Below are 20,148 nucleotides of genomic sequence, written 5' to 3'. Positions count from 1 at the left end.
TATTAAATTCCATTTTAGTCTTTGTTCTTCCAAATCGTGCAGCCTGGTGAATATGTATACCATAAAGGCATAAAACATGAATGTCAAAAAACATCAGAGAACATATCCACTGCAATGTGTGAAATGAAATTCACCACCATAGACCGATGTATCACTGAGGCATAACATTTGGTTAGTTCTCTATCATAGTAGCAAAAGTAAATTACATGTCAGCAGTCCTGCTTGTACTATAGGTTAGAAAATCATTCATCCAAGAATAATCAACTTCTGGAAATCATTCACTGCTGCTATATCTGAGCACAATGCACTGGCAATTAGTTGTGCATCATTGCTTTCAAATTACACAATGTTGACTGCAGTGGAGGTGGTGAACATTTGTTAGACTGGGTTTTATATATAATAAGAGATCACCTGGAAGAGGAATATTACTGGAATTAACATTTCAGGTCATATCTGGGAATTTACATTTCAGTTTGTAGATTGTCTCCACTTGGCTTTCATAGCTAATGATGTCATAGATAAAAGATACTGGATATCTTAGAAAGCCCCGCTGGAGAGACACAATAAATAATTCAACATTTGCAGACCAGTTCCTACTCTCAGTTACACAGGAATTAATAAGAAATAATTCCATTGAAACCAAAATGAAATTTTGTCCTATCAAGAGCATCAGAGTGACAGATATAGACTGCACCCATGGATTTCTGTCTTCACAGTGGGTGTCAGGCCCAGATTCAGTCCACCTAACTTAAATGAGATACCTAAGCTTTAAAGCTGTTTTCTACAGTCCATAAAGAGTGAGGCACTTTGAGACTGAGGAAGACTCCAAACTACACAGAAGACTAAGGCAGCTAAGTGCCTAGCTCAGGTATCTCAGTGAAATGACTGATGATAGATAGGATGAATTCATTGTATACACAGTGAAGAAAATAAAAACATAGAACAGTAATGAAATGCCTCTATTTGGGTAAATTACAAATGGAAGCACTATTTTTTTTACAACTATTTTGCAATAGCAAGAGGAAACTAGTCCGACAGTATTTTGTAATAGGCTTCTATGTATTCCTAGATAAAAGAAACACATGAAAAAGTAGATATTAAAGGCCCAGTTACCAACTCGTAAAATCTGCAGTTGGATTGCACCAAGTCCAGCCATTTGGCACTCTCCAAAGAGTGTACACAAACAACATGCTTGGATGCACGTGTCAGTCTTTACTGCCAAATCTGTGAACCACTGAGTTCTCCTACTACATTTGGCTTCAGTCCTGCAGGGAAGTTTCCAGTGATGTCCTCTGCGTGCTTTCCTACTCAGTTTTGTCTCATGAGTTTGCTTAAGAAGGGACAAAAGAACCAGCTGAACCTAAAGAACCACTAGATGAAAACCCTCTCCAGCAAGGTGTCTCATTATGAGCGTGTCTAAGCAGAAAGCTATGTCTTCTAATGTCAGAAATGTAATTACCCATTTCATAAAAATCCTAAACATTTCTTGGTTATGTTTTTGAAGAGGGACTCGAATCTGACTCCTCTTGTATGCACATAGTCATACGCAAACACTGAATAATCTCATCAGTCAAACTCGGGATTGCGCATGTGTAACATTGAGAAGTTCGTGTCGTCGTTCATACCACTAAAGCGCGTATACACAAACAAAGGTCAATGCTGCCATTTTAGGCAACACAAGAAACAAATTTGTAATTTGTAATAATAGGCTAAAGTATCTTAATTAATTAAAGTATTTCCTACTGTAAAATTGGAAGCCTCTTGTAATTAGGTTTGCACAAGTTATTTAAAGGCAGATTTTACATATTTTTAATACAATATGAATGCAAAGTAATTACAATCCTTTCATTTATTATTTTTTTTAACTAAACCAAAACATGGGAGTAAATGCTTAAAAACATCAAATGACAATATTTGCTATTTCAGCCTTGGAGGAAGTCTTTGGTATTTGGAGTTCTGACTCCAGTGAAATCAATAGCACGAGTTACAGCAGGCAGTAATACAAGGGAGCATACAGTGGCGTAAATGAACTTTGAGTAGGAAAGAACTGTAAGAGAAGACTCCATGAACACAGCAGAAGAAGGAAGCCTGAAGAAGAATAGGTCTTTCCATGAGACCACTAAAGAACGAGGAGTAGTATCTTGCGTGGAATAGAAAGATGATGGGAAGATTTCTTTTCTGGAGACTCTCTTTTCTAGGATTTCTTTTTTATGATAACCAGAGATAGCAGTTCACAAGAAAAGTGATAATTTAAATGAAGTAAATCATGAAGCCTCAGCTGCCTGCTGTGGTATATCACTGTGGGCAGTGCAATTGGTAGTTCCCAGGTGCACACAGGCACAAACAGAAGTTTTAAGGTGCTTTGCAGTATGCTTCCTGCTATGGTTCTGTGCCGTAATTTGAGAAGACAGAAACATGACAGTAAACTTCTGATGGAACTTAAACATGGAATAACCAACCTATTCATAAAAATACGCAAGCTTGATATAAAAACAGCTTCTGTTCAATGGGCTGAGAAAGAGAGAATAAAGAACACAGTCACTCTCCCAGCTTCCACTGATTTGTGGTTCAAGGCTCATATAAGCTTGGATTCAAACTCAGGTCAACTGCTGGGAAGCAGCTTTGCTCACAACTCATTCTTCCTCCCGACTCTTGAGCTGACTCATCCTGTGCTGGCTGACTCATCTTACCCTGCAAGGTTAATCTATGAAAGGCTCTCATTAGGACTGTTTCTGGAAAAGAAAAACCTGTCTTACTGATATCTTATAGTACTCTGAGAATGTCAGTAAAATAGTGGCTCCAAGAGAATTGGCAGCTGTAACTTATTTAGATTTTCAGGAGATCTTTTCCAATGTCATGCACAAGAAGTTAAAAATCATTCCTCTTTCTATGATGATGTGACTCCTGCCTCTGAATGCTCGCCCGACTTTCCTTTGGCGTTTGTAAGAAATACCATCAGAGATTTGAAATTTGCATAACTCTTGCAGTTTCAGTGTCAACTTACATCAGCACAGATGCTAACACTCCACCACTACATTCAGGCCTCTCCTCCCGCCTTCCTTTCTGCTCTTATTCCTTCTAATCCCTCGCTTTCTCTATTGTGATCTTCTCTTTGCAACTTTCCTTTTATTGTATCCTCCTGTTCTTGTCTTCATTCCCTCTTCTGTCTTACTACTTATCCTAGAGACAGCCTCCCACTCTTGAAGCCTCAGATGATTTCTGACTTCCCATTCAAGTCCTTCCTTAAAACACCCTTCTTCCCTGAAGTTATCTGAGAATGCCTTACTGTAACTCCTGCAACCCCACCTAAATGACTGTCATCCTTTGGTGTTTTGCAGGCTGCTTGTGTGAACAGCATATCCTCTTTCCATGGGGAATTCCTCAGAGCAGTCTCTGTGTTCCTCTACGCTGCTGTAGAGGAGCTCTTTCACTGGCACTGCAAGTGAGTAATACATCTACCGAGTTAATAAAAAATCCCCAAATTACTGCAGACCGTCCAGTAAAAGCAATAAATAAGGAGCAATAAATATTTTTATCATTTACAATTAGAAAATATACACTATCCACCAGCCTAGCAGTCCAAAAGAGAGCTAAAAACTACCTCAGTAAGCTGTTTTGTCTTGAATAATTTGTTTTATATGACAACATTGATCAAAGGAATTGGTAGCAAGTTTATTTTGAAGTGTTCATCATGCACAAAGTCCCTGGAAAATTGCTCCCACCTGAACATTGCTCAGCCAAAATCAGGTAAACCATAAATAATCAAGGTTAAAGATGAACTGTCAGACCTAAACAAAGGAATTCCACAGACAGGAAAACATGGCCACAGTCTCAACAGCAATAGTCGCTTTTTAATTAGGACCCTTAAAGGACTCGAGAACTTGACTATGCAAAATAGCAGCAGTCATATCGTATGATACTGGCTCATGCCATGCAGACACTTCTGGTGAGGAAGTGGACCAAAAGCACTATTTCATTTAAGTCAGCAACTGTCAGATGTCAATGATTTTTGACCCTCACCAATTTTCACCCTCATCCTGACCAAAAATAGAGAGATTACATCCCCCTGCCAGTCACTCTGAATTATATGCAGTACTGGATAGTTTTAACCTCATAGAATACATTACTTAATTACATATAGTGGCTTATAGCCAGTACTTCTTGTACTCCTTGTTAGATGAGGATAACTGTTTTCTAAGTCATAAACCCCACATTTTTCTGATATAGAAATAAACTAAATCAAAATTTTAAGTAATTCAGCATGCACCTGCTGAACTCTTAAATACATTAGTTCCTCATTCCTTTTTCTGGGGATCAGGGAGGGAACCACATGTGATAACATTAAAAATGTTCTTTACAAAATGTTTGTTCTAGTGATTAGCATCAAGAAAAGTAAATTGAAGGAGGACAAATTAGATGCCATTTGAATTAGTTTCTAATCCCTAGGAACAGTTAAAGTAACTACTATCATCTCCCCCCTTGCTGAAAATGGAACAAATGCGAGTTTTAGCCTTCCTGCTCTTCTAATGGCACCATCAGCATATTGGCTAGTATTTGTCACTAAGGAAAAGCTACGGGTTTTTTTTATTCCTTGTTGAAGTTCAGATTCAAGATGAAACTCCAAGGAACTGAATTTGACCTTGAACTGATTCCAAAAATTTGGCTTGTGCACTCCCAGTTGAAAGAAAAATCGGGGATCCTGGCTCAAGGGTGAAATGGAAGCCTTGTTTGAACTATAAAATTAGTGCAGTTTGAGAAAAATGGTTGTATAGTACGGGAACATAAATTAAAGGTAAATCATGTAAACAATGAAGTTTTTTTTAAAAAAATGACTTTCCGTTAAAAGTCAATTATTTTGTTAAAAGGTCAAATATATTTTCAGTAATAACGTTGTTCACCAGTAGACCATGAAGACCTGTACATGTCTAAAATATGTAGATCTTTTAATATGCACAGCAGAAACAGAATGTTGGAACAGTGTCAAACAGTCTCTGCAAAATTACAATGCAAGTCGGACCACATGAAGTAATCAAAGTCTTGGTTTATTAAAATGTGTTATTTATGACTTACAGAAAATATTTCTTGTCTGCGAAAGAGAAATGGGTTAAGAATTAACCCTTTTAATATTAGAAATGTTTCTTTTTTTCATTAAACCTACAAATGCAGAATTTTATTTATGAAGCAGACAAAACAGAGATGCCAAGTCTCCCACATTATCATCAGCTGGATTCATTCTCTAGCTAATAAATCTTCTGATTCACATAGTCTTTTTTAGAGAATCGTAATGTCTTACCCTGCTGGCTAGGGTTGCTGATACCTTCTTTGTAAAGGTTTCCTTGGCTGCTGGCACTGTATGACACTGTACCATAACTACAACTAAGCAAACAGTGATTTGAAGGGTTGTTTTAAAATGGTTAATGGTTGTCTTAGACCAATGCTTGTCAAGATACATTGTCAAAAGGAAGATAAAATGGGATGGTCCCTCCTGGATCAATCTAGTCAGCATGAATACTTATTTTCCTGGTCAAAAGCAGCTTAGACAAGTTTATTTATTTATTTATTTATTTTATTCTTAGCAGCTAGTCTTTCTGTGGTATCCTAGCCAAAAAATTTAAGGACCAATATAACCACCCCCTCCAGTGCCGCCGTATTTGTATACTTGCAAAAAGAGCAATCATCCATTTGAAAGCCTGGATTCATTTTGCTTGACTTTAGACACCTGTTTGTGGCACCTACATTAAGATTAGGGCTATGCCAAGTTCTCTTTATTAGTTCAGAGATAACCGTTTTTCTTCCACTTTCTATATAAGACATCATCTTTCTCATAAATTTATGCTACTTGCACTGTAGTTTTTGAAGAGCTACTGTAAAGTCTGACTTCCTTCAATCTGCTGCTTTCATCTTTCCACTGTCCTACTCAATATTATACGGTGCACTCTACTAAACTTCAGACTAGTATGACAATTTCTTGGCACACTAGATGATGATCATTTCTGGCATAATAAATGTTTCCTGGCCAAAGTCTGTCCTGACAAACACATACAGGACATTTGTGCCTGTCATACCTGGATACAGTCTTGCCTTCTTTATTTCAGTCCTGATGTACGATAGTTGTCAGGAAGATGACTTAGATTTTGATGTGCAATGTTGATATTTTATATACATCTAGTTTTTTGCCCTTCTGAGGCAATTTGATGTTTTGTCTTTTATCGCAACTTCAGCTTCTCAGCAAATGTTGAAAAAATACATTTATACGTCAAAAAAACCTTAGAAAAACCATTTTTTGACTTGAACATAAGTCATAATGCAAATCATTACAGTTAATAATTTTCTAGGCTTTCCTAGCAGGGACTGCTTGGTTCAATATCTCATGACTAGGTCAGGTGACAATTAGGTGACAATCACATTAGTATGATCAATGAGTTCAATGTCCAGAACAAATGCAGAAGAAGCAGGAGAGAGGTACTGCATCCTATGTTCAGGTATCAAATATGCTGCAGCTAAAGGAATAATCATGAATATATAAAAAGTCTTGAAATAAGTGTGAACTTGATATGTTCTAATGAGGTAAGAGTTTAAATCATTTTTCTGTTCTTACTCACATTAACTAAAAATATATTTGAAAAGGGAAAGGCTGGTTTCAGGCAGTGAAAAAAAGGTGCAATAATAGCCCTTACTAGTCTTAGCACAGCAGTGCTGATCTGGCAACACGAATGGTATGAACGAAGAACATTCTTAGCCCCTGGCCACTGTTACACATAACTTAAAACAGTGTCTAAAGTCAGACATTGCATTCAACTAATGTGGTTATATTAAAGGGTTACATAATATATACCATTAGTCAAAGAAATAGCCTTGGACTAGAGAATTTTTTGTTAGGAAAAAAGGAATATGCCTTTAATAAATAACAGTTACTTGCTCTGCGCCTGTTCAGTGAGGGTTTTTTTAAAGTCACAATATTAAAATGATAGTGGTTTTAACACTTTCCAAATGCTTTTAAGTCTGAATACTTCAGACCTGAAGTAAGTCTTCCCTTAGGGATTTAATGTATTTAATTATCTCTGAAGTTTTATTCATCATAATAGCTAAGTGAAATCATTGCTCTTCTATAGAACAAAGAGAAGCCAAACATATAAATCAATATTTGATTTTTTCAAGTTATTTACTGGAGCAATGCATGACAGAAACTGAAACAGTAAAGGAATTCCCAATAATTACATTTTTTACAAAAATGAACAAAAGGATTTTTAAAACAATAAAATCCAAGGCTAATTCCTCCAAAGGGACAGAAATATACTCAGCATCATGGCAGGAAAGAAGAAGGATGAACGATGGTGACCGTCAATTACTTTTGTATTAATTTCAACCACAGGGTCAGGTAGGATTTGACTTGTCCCTGCTTATATAAAAGTGATCTTGAAGTTGCCCCAAGTCACAAAAGACTTTCATAACAACCCAGATGGCTGGGGCATTTTAAGAGTGTTGTTCCACAGAGGAACTTTTCATCTTGTTTTCTTTGTGGTCACATACTAATGCAATCTTTGCAGTTGTGAAAGGGAATGAGGAGATCAATCATTTTCTGCTGCTTTGCCTCTGCTTCTTCCTCAGCCACTCACAGCCTTCCATCACCAAGATGCAGAGAGTCATAACCCTCTACGGAATCAGAATCTGAAATTACACTTAGAAATAGTTTCTACCTTTTAGCAAAAGTGGGATTTTTCTTACAATTTTCCCCTATATTGATCGAGGGAAGAAGGTCAAAATTCCAGACCTTTTCCAAAATTTTAACGTGGCCTGGAGCCACTCTTATGTGCTCTCTGCCTTCCTACCCTCCTATCCAAAACTTTGATCTCTCCAAGTCAACGTCCCAGCGCAGGATCCTGTGTCTTCTGCTTCTCCAGTCCCACTTGTCCACATCCTGCAAGATGTATGTGCATCCAGGGTCTCATCTCCATAGACCCTGCAGCCCACATATCAGGAAACGTGCAGCCTTTGCCCATGATCCATGTGGGGGATCTCCCCTACTTCAGAAGGCAGGTACCCCAGCCCCAGCCTGCCTCCCCTCTCCCCGATAAACTCCCGTCCCTCCCTCCACCGTCTGAGACTTCTCCTGACCCCCTGAACTCTACATGGCCTGACGTAGCCTGTCACCTCCTGACACCTCAGATAAGATCAAATGAGAGAGGGCTGGGGAGTGCTAAGCTCAAACTTGCTGTCTGTAATTTGGCCACCTCTGCCTTACGTACATAAAAGGTATGAGGACAGCTTGATTCAGCCAGTGTACTTTTGCATTCCAATTTAACACAAATACTATATGGCTTCTCATTAAAACTGTAGACTACTACGACCACACTTCTATAAGATTTGAATCAAAATTGTGAACTGTAAACCCCTATGATATCTCCTGTATTACATTAGAGTTGCAGAACATGTCTGTTTACCTACTAGTTACATTCCCAGACTTTGCTTTATACTGCATATATTTCCCATCGTATTTCTAAACAAGCAATCTACAAGGAATACAATATAAATCATTTTCAAACAAGGGATAAAAACTAGATTAATACTCAAGTACATTAATCAAAGCTTTGCCTGTTGGCATTCATTCCTCTTTCCCTGCCCCCCCGTCCCCACCCAGCCACCCACCAAGTGGTGGTGCTTGGAGCTAGCTGCCACCGGCTGCCAGCTGCACTGCCATTGAACCTGAGAGCTGGAACAACAGTCTGAGAGGAAACTATTATACCGGCATTACAGTGCTGATATGACATTGTTGGAGTCAATACCGGCATAAAAGTGGAGCAACAGAGTGGAGAATAGGGATCTGAATTCTGCCTAAATCTTGCACCCCCAGCAATACCTGCAATCCATGAATTTTTCCTCCAGGATTCGATACTCAAGGATTAGGGCCACACCCTGCTCAGAGAGAGAGGCAATGCCACTCCTCTGATAAGAAAATTCAAAGCATTTCCTTGGATTTATCAACTCTTAAAGTTTCCTGGCCCATGCAATTTTTGCCCATGTAGGGTATGGTCCGACTCTTCATCTCCTGTGCTATTACAAACATAACATGGTAAATGCATCACCCTACAAATACAATATGGAGAGATTCTGTGGAAGATAGCAATATTTTATTCTGCTGGATATTATTATTGCTGACAACAATAGAATAGCAGCTCTATACAAAGGAGGTCCATCTATTGCAGGTATCTATTTCAGATACTCATTTGGAAATGCAATGCCGATTTTAAACATCCTGATGAGCATTATTGTTATTTACTATGAATAAGATACAGTAAGGGATTATAAAACTGTGTCACATATTGCAGGAATCAGATCAAAGCTTGAAGAAGTAGAAACAAGCACAAACTGACCAAAAACCTGGATGTTACATATATTTACCACCAACATCTGAAAAGACATTCAACTGAGGCAAATAAATTATTCCAACCAGACTGTTAGAAAGTGACTTACTGGGCTGTTTTGATTTTTTGTTTAAAGGTAACCCTGCAGCAATTAGATACCAATCATATCACCACCACAAAGTTATAAACAGGAAAGGAGCTACAGTCCAACATATGCACCCAGGTTGCTTTAATCCTTTTTCCTTTCAGGCAAATTCCACACGATTCCCACCTGCCTGCTGTGCCCTTGCTGATCAATTATCCTGTTGAACTGAAAGTGAACCTGCTGCAAAGGGTTAAGGTGGCTGCACCGTCGCAGAGTCAGCTACATGGAAAACAAGATTTAGAAACTCTCCCACTGAAGAAAGAACAATAGTAATAATATTAACACCCAGGTTAGCAGAAGACTAACATAGAATATTTGTTTCTTTCCACTAAAAGAAAGGATCATAATGTAACGAAGTGTAAAAATCCTAGTGATTGGAAAAGGATTGTTGGTTTTGTCAGACTATTCAAGACCACTTCTTTAGGGAGCCCCCAAAATATCAAGGGTGCAGTGGGCACAATTCCTTCGTAAGGCGTCAGCTTTCAGATTCAGAGCCTTGAGAGGAAAACAACAGCCAACTCGCAAAATATATATCCAGTCTTTGGAAGGCGCTGGAGTAAGAGCCCTGAGGTCTAAAGCTCTGTTAGCTTATGTCCCCAAGGGATTTACGTTATCGAGGACAACAGGAGAGGGCAAGCATCACTCTATGCAGAAGGACACCCTTCAGCCCTCTCGAATCTCTCTCTACTTGGCTGCTTTGTTAACAGTGTCAATGAAAGTGCCATTTAGTAATAGCAATGGTTACGCTAGGACATCCGTGCTCTGCAAGCAGCATTCAGACATACACGTCTTACAGAGCTTGCTAAATTGCCTTCAAAATGTAACAATTTTCTGTCACTACCGATTTGGACTAATTTTGAATTTGATCTCCATCTTTATATATGACTCATTCTCCTGTAAAAGCCTGGAATATATAGGTTAGGGTTATGCATAATAGGTATCTTTCAAAGCTTTGCATGTTGTACCTAGAGTCATCCAGACTCTCCTCTCATTTAAATTTTACATTTTGTTCCCTCTCTTCCTCCCCCTCCCTCTTTTTTCAAGGCTTTCCAGAAAAAAAGATTAGATTATATTTTTGCCACAGCACTTCATTTTCAAGAATTCTGTCACTGGAATTTGTAAGGATTATCTTGATCGGGAAAAGATTTCCCCTTCCTTCACTCATACCTTGGGCACGTACTAACAAGTCATGGTATTTAATGAATGTCAGAGAACAAATCTTCGCAGCATGCTGATAGAGTACTGACATACAGCGGTGACATGCGTTATCTTCTAGGCCAGACTGATGTGCCCTATGATTATGCATGCCATCCTGTACCATCTCAGACTGAGCTGAAGACAACGGCAACAGAACATGTTAACACCCATGATCTCATGAGAAAATGAATCTGCCATTTCACAACAAAATAAAGCAGTAACAAGTATCTGCACTGTCCTATAAGCCTAAAAACTGTTTTCAACAGATATGATTAACTACCTACTTTTGCAGCTTTGCCAGCCTCTCTCACTTTCAGAAGTCATGAGTCAAGCCCCAGAAGCTCATCAGATAGGCTTAAAAGGGCTCTTGCTCTCTCTCGCTCTTTATATAATCTATATATATATATACACACAAATATAAAAACACGCACATATGGCTTTTTATTTGCCTTTGGGATACTGAAACTTGAGGATTCATTTTCAAACATTTTGCTGCAACTAAGTTGTGATATGGAAGACGTTACATTCAGGAACTAACTCTTCATTAAGATAGTAAACGGTATTATATGATTTGGCAACACTACTTAAAGGCATTATACAATTAGGGTTATTGAACTTTGAGACAACATTTTTAAAGAACGTCTATTTATTTTTGGATGGCAGGTTTTAAGCAGCTTGAAAAGTTCTGGCACTCGATGGCTAGATCACAGCTGAGATCAGGCCCCTATAGACTGGAAATGAAACAAGGCAAAACAGAGTTCTGTCTTCCAAAATGCACTGATTATGGTTATAGTCTATGTATTTCTCATTTGAAAGATAGGAATTTTCAGACAATAAGATAAAAAATAGAGAATTTTTCATTGATTATTGCATCATCTACCAGAGAGGTTTAAAATATTCACAGTTATCAATGGCTACAATCTCCAAAATAATTGTGTGAAGTGGGCAAATTACTTTTGTTCCTATGCCGAAAGTAAGACGCAGTGGTTAAGTGAATGTCCAGGATACTTGATTCAAGCTCTAAGCTCTGCACAAAGCAAAGGCTGAACTAGAAGCTGGCACCTCCACTTTACAAGACTTCAGTACTTTTCCCAATGGAATTCAGCTCCTAGAGGACACACAGGGAGGTAAGTTGCATTAAACTGAACCATGGCTTTTGAATATACTTTTTCCAGTACAATTGCTGAAGTGCAATAAATGCCCTATTATTTCTCCCTTTCAGTAGAGGTTAAAAAAACCCCAAAAAACACGGTGTTAATTCTATGCAGACCAGCTCATGTAATTTACACTTTCAGCTAACGTGGCTTAACTTTGAGTTTCCCAGTGTGGACAGGCCTACAGATTACTTTGGGTTTGTAAAGGCTGTAAAGTGTTGTAAGGTGCTGAGCGCTCTTATCTCCCATTGACTTGAAATAGTCCTTATTTGCAATAGGAGCAGAGGGTATTCAGCATCTTTCCAGATTCATTTGGTGTTTTGCAAATCAGGCAGAGATCATTCAGATCCATTTATTTCAGCATAGCAGCATACACCTAGAACTGTACTGTGCTCCACAGCGATAGTATTGATACTGATAGTCCTTGAAAAGTAATTCAGCTACTGTTTTTGCTTCTTTTTTTCCTTCCACGTGTGTCTTTAATGTCTTTAATGTGTTTCATTTCTCTTAGGGCCAAAGAACTTTCATTTCCAGTGCCACATTTGCACAGGAGGTACAGGGATTTCCTACACCATTGTGCGTAATAGAGATTCTGGCACTAGAGCATGCAACTCCCACATTACTTCTATATTTGTCTAAAACAAGTACGGGTAGATCATAGAGACAACAAATTGTGATAATAGAACATTATGAATGTGCAATACGGCTCCCAAGTATTTGGAAATGCTCTCCTACGGCATGTCAGCAACTGTGCCAGAAATGCTGCTTTTTGGACTTGTGGGGTTGATTCTCCTTGTCAAACTCTGCAGTGTCATATACACCTCAAAAGGAGGGGAGGAAATCAGACAAGCTACCCAGCCAGAAAAATTGCTATTATTAATGGGATACAGCATTGTGAATCTCAAACAGGAGCATCACCAGTGTCTGTGTGGCACAGACACATCAAAGAAAAAGATTTCCATAAAGACACAAGAACCAAATGCACACATTTTTACTGGAGAGTAGCTAAGCATAAGTAGCCCCCCCTTGATAACTTAGTATCTTAAGTATGATTTCCTTCTTTATTGAAACAATCGTCAAACTGCTATCAGCCCGTAATAACTTTTGTTTACTGCTGTATAGGACTAGATACATGAATTGACTTAGAAATAATGGGCTCTCTGTCCACAGAACAGTTACTACAACGTTTATCCTCTCAATTTAGCCTTGATCAGAATAGACTGATGAATTTGCTAACGCGTTTTTGTGTTTGCTAGTGAAATTGCTACATTGTCCATTTAGAAGACACACAGAAGATTCCTCTGTGACTAGAAGTCGATTTGTAACACAACTGTGTAGGCTTACTTTCAAAATATTGATCTATATGAATAAGGAGGGGGAAAAAAAAATCAAACTCAGATTGTCATTCTAGGCTGTTGATTTCATTGCCTGTGCACATCAGAGATGTGACTGATGATATTTTGATTTGACTTATCGGGATAGAAGAAACAAGTTCCATGAGCGGCTGAGCTCATGCAGTTTGACCAGCCCCTGATTTCTGATTCACAATTGGATTCTCTGTGGTCTCAGAATACAAAACTTTCCTGCAGCTGGGACATTCAGATTATTTTTCACATGTCTCTAATAAGAGTTCAACCTCTGCTGCCCCCTTTGCCAATACTAATGACGACTCTCTTGCATTTGACCAGCTATTTTTCTGGAACCTGAAGGAACTTTGGAAGTATTGTCCCTTGGCCAAACCTAACTGGAAATAAACTCAGAATTGGAGACTAGTGGGAAAAGAATGCTAAGACAGACTGACCGCATGTGCACTAGTCCCTTAGAAAGCAAGCTAAAAAGATAAATATTGAAGAAACGAAGAGGGAAAGTGACAACAAAAAGTCTATCTCAGCTATTAAAGCAGTCGGCATGGAGTTTACTAGCGTACTCTGCTTTCAAAACTGAGCATATGCTGTTGTAATCATCAAGTAAAAACAGGGTTTAGGTATGCAAGATAAGTTTGTGGATAATGCAAAAGAAAAAATTTCAGGCATACTATACCCTGAGTATTTACATTCCTGTTTTTATAATTATCTTAATTAAAGAGTAATTATTTCACTTACAGATAGGCTTATCTCTAACATGAAACTACCTGTCTACCATTAAAAAAATTGAAAAACATCAAAATTGCATTTTTGACTGGCTTTAATGGCTGTTCTCTACTTTAAATGCTGTCTTCACCACAAGCAAAATACATTGTTACACTAAGTTGGTATTCATAGTTTGTAAAAAACAGTCACTGTGATAATAATGGAAGCAGGATTTCCAGAAGCACAAAACTGGTCAGCTGATGAAAATATGCTTTCACTTTATCTAAAATACAGGACAAAAGCATAAACTGCTAATATAGGGTTAGTCATGAAAATTTCAGACTAGCCAATAGTAAAATGAGGACTCACAGCCAAAAATATGTGAGCTTCCTTCTGCTGAATGTGTTCTCTGCTGCTGCATTGTGTCTTAGGAGAGCACCCAGATAGACCAGGCCTGAGGCCTTCACCTGGTAGAGCTTGGGAAGGGGGGGTAGGTGCAGGCAGGGTTGATGCATCTGCAGCTGATTTGAGCTATCAAGCAAGCATATTATCAAGCTCTTTTATGGCTGGCATACGCTCTCCAGAGTCCCTTTGTAAGACAGACCCATCTCACATAAGAGCCTTTACAAGAGCTGTCCTGTAATGTAAAGGCGTCCTTCTATCTGTAAATAATCAAAAACAGACGGGTAAAACACAGGATATGCATAGGATATATATTTCCACTGGGAATGGCCAGTCTTCCAGCACTTGCATCCACCTCACCTGCATTAAGCCTTGGATTAAGGTAGTAATAGGGAGTGGGAAGGAAAAATAGTTAAGCAACCTCATGGAAGTTGCTGGGTCTGTATTCTGCATGGTAAACTAACAGGAAGGTAGGTGGGTCTTTACAATAGTTCAGTTCACAAAACTTAACTCACATATTTTAAATACCACTTAGAACATAAATTAGACAAAGTCTTAAAAAGATGTCAGAAGTCACAGTCAACCTTAAGTACTCACTGGGACCAACGGAAGTCATCACCAACAGTGCCATCTTTGTCTCTAGTATATGTGCTGGTTAAATACACGTTAATTAACTCATCAGCTAAGGCACTTTCTAAGCCCACTTATTTGCCCAGTCTAAACAAGTCCTTTTTTGTAGGTAAATGATGGACTCATTACCCAAATGCTTTACTGCTTAGGTGAGCCTGAGCTTGTTCCTACTTCAGTCAAACTAATATGGGAGCAAGAACTGGAGCTGGGCCTTTGACTGAAACAGTGCTGTGCTTGCTGGCACCAGCTGGTTTTTTCTAGCTGAGAAGGTGGAGAGGGGCCACCTATTACTATCAGCAACCTTTCTGCTCAGTGTTGTACGTAGTAGGCCAACTGGCAAATACCATTTTATGTGTCATGGTGGAAAGTGGTACACTTATGGCACTAAAACAAACAAGTAAAAAGCTATGATATATCTCAAGAAACGTGCAACTCGCTGTGATGGGTGCAATGCGAGGTGCAGGGGGGCATAAGATACACCCCTTCCTGAGGGGTGACAAAAGCACAACACACACTGAATTAGCGGCATGCTCTCTGAATGCTATCCCATTTCACCTCCACCGCTCCTGCCTGTTGCCACCACAAGAACTTTTATGGTTAGTACATATGCTTCAGAGGTTATTCTTTCTGCTAGTCATTTTCAGTGGGGGGAAAAAAAATCAATAGTATACGCTAGGAATATTCATTTGTACTACCCACTACCTCATTGCAGTGATATGAACATTCACTACTATGAGTCATGTTATGTTCCCAGACTGTTTGAGACTGCTAGTGAGGTTTTGCTGAATGTGGTTAATCATGTCATTGCTACTCAGCAGAATATAGTTCCATAAAAAAAAATTTACTACATCAGAGCACATGAATCTTTATACTTTTAAATAACTAGAGCAACAAGACAAAACAAATTGTCAAATCTATCAAATAGACAATAGAGGTTCTAAAGCTGTATTGGAACAATTGCATCAAAGACACTGAAAGGTCACTATTAACAGAAAGATATACAATAGCATTTTGCTTATGCAACTAGAGAAACTCATGGAGCATGTGCGGCTTACATGCTTTCCCAAAATGAAGGGAATTTCAAAAACAGAGGTCTATTTTTAACCATCAAAAGTTGTCTGTAATGACACCATTTAGCTGAATCTTTTGCATATATTCATGTCAGATGGATACTTTTAGTTTTAATTTTAGAATTGTTTTCTTCTACAGATTTTTTTGCAATACAATCTGAGGGCTCGAGGATCATTATTCCATCAGACTTATCAAAAGAATCTGCTAAATACTAGCAAAGTTTTGACTCTTATTCAAAACTACTGGAGGTTTCCCCTGACTATTGGAGCCAAGATTTCACTGTATATGGCCTTAATTACAATCACTAGAAATAGAGCTGCAGAATGTAGAAAATAAATTATCTGCATGCATAAATCTCTGCAACACACAAAAAGTCCTGTTTCAGGAACAGGTTTCCTTTGTCTCTATTCTGCCCTCCAGTGGTTTAACTATGGGATAGCTCAAGACAGATCAAAACAAAAAACACCAACCAAAAAATAGTAGCCTACTTCTCTGTCTGGCTAAGGTACCAATGGGTGCAAGAAATAGGACTGGTCAAATGCTGAAATCATTGTATTTATGAAAAGAGAATAAAAAGAAAGATCAATTTGTCTCCGATCAAATAAACTGTTAATAAGACAGAATTCCTAAGATAAATGCTTTAAAAGAATGGAAAAAACACTTTTTTTCATTTCTTCTCATCCCTGCTTAAGCTCATCACCAAGTAATATCAACATATAATTTTCAAAATCTCATATAGAAGATAGATTTTAATTGAATCTTCCTGAATTATGTAAAAGATGTACAACCAATACAGCTAGACCTCTGATTTTCTTACTAAACTATGGAGAGTTTGTATTCAAACAACAAGCCTACTCATTTGCCATATAGCTGAGCTTCTAATGAGCCCTAATAAGTCCTGCCTAGTCCAGAAGCCTATCTGGATATGGAGACAGTGCTCCTGCCCGTATCACCAGCTTAAAAATTAATGAACCACACCTTGCTCCCCTGTGCCCAACATTAAAATGTCTCATAGATCCATGAGTTGGATTCTAACAGAGTTGGGTCACTTGAACTATTTTGTCATTTTTTTAAAAAAAACCTCTGCATCACTTTTTCAAGCCTTTACCACACTAAGAAGGCTCAGATTCTCAGGCAAGACTCCAGAAGGTGGGCCTTTAATAAAAACATTGCATAGCCAGATACTTACTTTGCATATGCAAAGACAGCCATCCCTGTTACTTTGTTGCTTGCTAATATGGGCATTTTATGAGAAGGGGTTTAAAAAAGAAAAAGCATGCCCTTCCCTCAGGCACAACAGGGAAATGCATGGTGGTGATTTTTCCACCATTAGTACAGGGACTTTCTTCCACTTTGATGAAGCCTCGGAGAATACTGAAAAAATTTGGTTCTGCAGAATAATGGGGGTGGAAAAGAGTCACTTTTGTTGGAACTTTTTGGGCCAACTTCTCTACTGCTTATACCAAGCAGCACTGCGAACATTAAAATACTACAATAGTGCCCAGCCCACATCAACACTTCAGGCAGGATGTGGATACAAACTGCTAACCTGCTCATCAGGTGGCATTAGACACTCGCCCTCCACATGCATACATTCTCATTTAGTGTACACAAGAAACAGACTTCGGGCCCTGGTTTCTAACCTGCTTCTGCCACTCACTTTCCATTCAAAACCTAAACAAGTATCTTAGACAAAGTTTTACTATCTAAGGATAAAATTATGCACCAGTCCCCTCCCCGCCTTCTCCTGCTTATTAGCTCCCTAAATTCCATGGCTACTGCACTTTTTCTGTTAAAGCTCCCTCGAGTTTTACACTTTTGCCTCTGCATATGCCCAGAATCACCCCTGCACTGAGAGATCTCACCTAATCAGGATCTAAAAATGAAGTGTTTCTCTGCCTATGTCCTGCAAGAGACTTGTAGTAGTAGGTATCATTAAAGAATATAATTACCAATTTCTGTTAAATTCTGGTAAGTAGTAGTGGATATTACATTAGTTTAATTTTGAGAAGTGGGAGATACCGGCTTGGCTGTCTCCCAGAGAGAGGTTGAAGGCTGTATCCCCTGTATCCCTCACCTCCCATGAGAGTAACAGAACTGGCTATTTGGACACTGTCCAGTCTATGGAAAATAGATAGAGCAGTACATAATTCAAGATGGGCTGAAGCACAAACTCTTTTTAACATATTCATTTATGAGAGGTTAGTGTCAATGACTAAGGGTGGTTAGTCTAAGTTCTGGTCCCAGCTCTCAACTTTCTTTATGCATTTTATGCATGAGCATGACTTTGAGAAGAAAACAGACAAAACCTCTTGTGCCCAAAGCTTGTTGTAATGAAACAAGCAGTCAGTTCTGCCCATTGTAAGGGAATGGCATCTTGTGTGTTTTGAACACACAGTCAAGATCATCCCCAAATGTGTGATTAGTTCATAGCACAGCTTTTTCTTTCAAATGGAAGTGACCAAACCTCAGCCACCCCCATCAGCCCAAGATGTCACAATAACTTTATGAAACATGTTCATAAGTGCACAGGCGACAGCAAGATTTTGCACAGATAACAGATACCTGAGTCACAGCAAGTGAAAAAGAAAGCATGCAACGCAGATGAAGCCTGACAGAAGCACAGAAACAGATATCTTAAAAGGAGTTAGACTCCCATATGCCTTTACAGTCTGGAGTATAACTATTGATACTATGGGGAGGACACTCCAACACCGATGTGATAGTGGTACAAAATCTTAGAAGAGAACAAAATCTATTCCTGTTTTGGCTCCCGCCCTTTCTGGATACTTCACCTGCAGTCAACCGAATTACATTTCTTGAGATTTCCTCCATGAGAGCATATTGAACTGGTCCAAGTTGAAACCTTGGTCAGGCCCACATCACAAAGACTTGAAATCAGTGAGCTAAGTTTTCCTCTCAATGTCATCAAAGTGACTGAAATAGTAAAGGGTGTTTCTCTGATTTCACACAACTAACTAAACTAACCAAAGGGAGGGTAGCATTTGGCTCTAGCTAAGAATGTTAAAACATCTTGATTGATCCTTGTGAGCCATTAGGAAATGCCATCAGTACCTGCGTACCAACACAATTGTTGTTTTGGGTAAACTTCTGTTGTGTCCGGAACCAAGATTATACAACATACAATAAGAAACGGAGAACACGGCACCAATTTCCCATTCCTGTCCCACCACATGACACACTTTTTTCCAGAGGGAATGTTTAAACATTCCCTATTTAATGTTTAATCACAGATGGCAGAAAAGGGGAAGGACAAAAGAGAATTAATGATTAAGTTACTAAAATTAGTTATAGCCTCCTGCAAAATTAATCCCTGCATTTACCATACTAAAAGTGGACATAGAGAAGGACAGGGAACCATGTCCATTGTTATAAGCCCCCAAAACAGTGCTGATATTGCTTCTTCAAGACAATCAATAGAACACTTGCTGTTTTAATATAATGGTAAAAACATATCATCTGCACAATTTTTACAAGCTGTAAGTATTCTGCAACTGCCAGCTACTATACTGTTTATTCTTTTCTAGTTCTTTAGTGAATCTTCTTACCCATTCAATCAGAATGTCTCTGGTTTATTTCCCATCACTTGGTATTACAAAGAACAGCCTGGCATTTAGTCAAACTAGGACAGCTCCACTGATAAAGCCAGTGAGGGAAGCAAATAATTTGTCAAATCTTGCTACTCCTAAACATAAAGAGCACTGCAAATCAATACATGGAAGTGTTCTCAGTTTGATTCTGACTGCAGAGAGGAAAGGGCAGCACCGTGTTCACTGTCTCCAGGCTAATTGAGTGAGAGTGCATTCTCCACCATATCTACTTCTTACCAGAAAGGAAATGTGCAAGATACTGTGTAAAACTCAAGAGTGGAAAAGGAGAATTAAGAGGAGATTTCTGGAGTTGCACCTTCTTTAGGTGAACAACCCCATCCCCTCTCCATGTACATATAGCTGACTGGACCCCATCTGATGGATTAAGTAAAATTCAACAGTTTCTCATTAACGAATCTCAGTGAACTTAAATTTCATGTCAAAGAATCTTTAAACACGCTAGTAAAATGCAAATCCACTGTGAACCATTTAACTGAATTTGTTTTC

The sequence above is a fragment of the Dromaius novaehollandiae genome, chromosome 12 (assembly GCF_036370855.1).
Source record: "Dromaius novaehollandiae isolate bDroNov1 chromosome 12, bDroNov1.hap1, whole genome shotgun sequence".
NCBI classification, from domain to species: domain Eukaryota; kingdom Metazoa; phylum Chordata; class Aves; order Casuariiformes; family Dromaiidae; genus Dromaius; species Dromaius novaehollandiae.
Note: the sequence above shows the minus strand (reverse complement) of the source record.